Raw genomic sequence first — 3,320 nt, 5'->3', positions numbered from 1 at the left:
CCCAAGAGAGATATGGCAAGAAATGGAGACCTAGATAAACAATTTTGCATTTAGAGTCCATGAGAGGGCACAGATACTAAGGATATGACACATCAATACTCCTATCTTTAACATGAGATGTCTTAAAAAATTTGTTTAAAACTTCAAAGATTTATCACTATGTTTTTCAAATTCAATTTTGAACTATGTTTTTTAATTATGAAAAGTCAATTTCAAAATCCTAATATAAAGGTATGAAAATTCCAAACCTTAAAACATTCACTAGCCTAAAGAGAGAGGGGCATGAGGAGGGTGCCAAGAGACAAAGAGAGGTAGGGATGGGGTGGAGAAATGAAATGATAATTTTAAAGTTCATTTACACCACAGTAAGTTTAAAAGTTTTATATTTAAGTCAAGTCTCTCATTTCATTTTTTCCCATTACTCTTTACTCTACCCTCCACCTTTCTATCCTTCTAGAAGGTGACTGCAAGAGCAAGAGCTCAACACTCTTCCGAATCTAGTGGGTGTACTGTGAGTGACAAAGATCCTCTGGTGGCCAACAATGATGGCCCTACTGCAAATAATAATGGTGGTGCTACTATGGCCAATAATGGTAGCCCTAGTGTGGTCAATAATGATGGTCCATCATTGTCCAGAAATAGTGGTCCACATGCTCCAGTTGCTCCACCTCCCACTACTGCTCTTCTAGCTAGTAATACACATCCTCCAACACATAAGAAGTGAAGATGGAGACCAGGCATAGCTACGCTACATGAGTAAGGAAATTCCAAAAGAGTGCCAACTTGATTATTCCTAAGGTGCCATTCTCTTGGTTGGTGTGAGAAATACTGCAAGATTTGTAGTCATGGCATCATCACAAGTTCTTTTCAAGGAACCAAGCAAGGAATGTGGGGCGATGGTCAAAATCCAAGCCTTTCTTGCTCTTCAAGAAGCAACTGCTACTTGATTGATCTAATGAGTGATTGTTAACTTTTAGCCATTCATGCCTGACGTATCACTATTAAGCCCATAGATCTGGTTCTTGTTTGTAGGATCCGCAACAACAAGGATGCATTTAATTTTAATGTCAACTATATGCTTTGAGAAGCTACCTTGTAATTGGATCTATGTTTTAAGCTTAGGTTTGATTATAGATTATAAGGAGCTTAGTTTTGGGTTATCTTTCAAGTAGACCTTCAAGTATTTGATAGCACTGGCCTACAAAATGGAGCTAAATTTTGCCTAGCTCTAGTTGTACTTGGTGTGATGCACTATCTACTGTGTATTTCATAGTTTCGTAATGCTAAATCCGATATGTGAAATTATATTTTGACCATGATTTGCATTGTGAAAATTTTCAAGTTTCCAATTTTGTAAGTAGCTTCATTGATGATAAATTCAATGTGTAATCACGCACACATCAGTGTGATCAGTTGTACGTGGGCCGATGGACTATATATTTACTGTATTTAGTGGTTTGGCAATACTATATGCGATATGTGATATTCCATTTTACCCTTGATTTATTTTTTTTTGAATTTTTAAGTTTCCAATGTTTCACGTAGTTTGGTTAACAATACATTTAATATGCAGTTGCGCACACTCGTTGGTGAGTTTTTATGTTATCAATGAAGTATAATCCACTTAATGCATTTTCAAAAAAAAAAGATTAAACAGTCAATTTTATAAATCGGAATCTGGTGAAACTTCACCCACACGCCAAGCATCATAAAAACTCATGGATATTTAAAAAAATTCTCCATCAAAAGCCTCTGAGACACCTATCCGGAGGCTCGCTTCTAGGGCCCCAGATGCAAGCCTCTGAATAGGTATCCCAAAGGCTTCTGATGGGGCCTTTTTTTTGGGTGGTTGATGTGTCCTAGAGGAGTCCACATGTAAAATTTCACGTCAATCGGATCACTGGTTATATTTTCCAAAGCCTAGATACATTAATTCAAGTTTAAGGATTTTTAAAAATTTTGGCTATAAGTCTAAAGTTTCACCTCATTTTACACATTTCACTTTTGAGTTTTGATTTTTCTCTCCTAGAAGACATGGCACGTACTAAGAAAGAGGCCCGGAAACACCCCCTAGAAATCCCATGCACAAGCCACCTCCCCCAGCTCCACCACCACACCAACATCGCAACTGTCAATGGAGGCCAGGCACATTGGCTCTTCATGAGAACTCCCATTACCAGAAGACTATGCATCTCCTAATACCGAAGGCTCCATTTTCCAAAAGCTATTGTGGGAGATTATGGATAGCATACTAATTAGGAACAGCAAGAGGCACTTACCAAATGGATCACGCGTGTAACAACCCGATCGCTAGACTTCCCAGGTCTCCTACTTCCACTATAGGAAGCTACCCAAGCCTACCTCATTGACTTGTTTGAAGACTTGGTATATTCAGCGGTGCATGTAAGGAGGGTCATCGTCACCGACAGGGATCTACGGATAGTGAGGTACTTTCGGCAATGGAATGATAGTCCTCATGGAGATCAACAATGATAGGGGTGTACTACTTAAACATATATAGAATGTAGCTTCTGAAGAGATTTTGTAAAACCCTGGTTGTAATGGATCCCATGTAAATTGTTATGAATATGAATACAAATTTTTTGGCCCACTTCTGAAGAGATTTTGTAAAACCCTGGTTGTAATGGATCCCATGTAAATTGTTATGAATATGAATACAAATTTTTTGGCCCACTTCTGAAGAGATTTTGTAAAACCCTGGTTGTAATGGATCCCGTGTAAATTGTTATGAATATGAATACAAATTTTTTGGCCCATCTCATTTTTGTTTAGTCACTTATTATTGGTTTTATTTATGTCTTTGAGTTATCGTTATATGCATTCCAATGAATACATATTGCACAAAATTCGATAAAGCATTGCATATTAAATTTAGGATACAAATCATGTTGTGTATAAATTTGATAAATAAACATAACATTCAAGTAAAAAACAATAATAAACTACATTGCACACAAATCCAATCAACATTGGTTTTCATTACTTCAAGAGAAGATTACAAAGTGCATTACATTGGTGAAGATATCATTAGACAATAAGTGCATCTACTCTAGAAGTTGCAGAGGGGCTCATTGGACATTAATTGGATTTCTTGTCTCATAAAAGAAATTGGCCAATGACTCTCTGCACTGACTATAAAAAGGATTATGGCCATTCCACAAGATAACCACATCTATGAGAGCTGTATGTGTCTCATCTCAAGTATCTTGATCCAAGCTGATCCACTCCCCTCACAAAAGTTGCCATCTTCTATATCAAAAGCGAATGCACAAAGTTTTTCTAGCGATGAAATACTTGTA

This window comes from Lygodium microphyllum, chromosome 26 (assembly GCF_053477565.2).
Source record: "Lygodium microphyllum isolate KBCC chromosome 26, Lygodium_microphyllum_v1.1.10, whole genome shotgun sequence".
Lineage (NCBI taxonomy): Eukaryota > Viridiplantae > Streptophyta > Polypodiopsida > Schizaeales > Lygodiaceae > Lygodium > Lygodium microphyllum.
Note: the sequence above shows the minus strand (reverse complement) of the source record.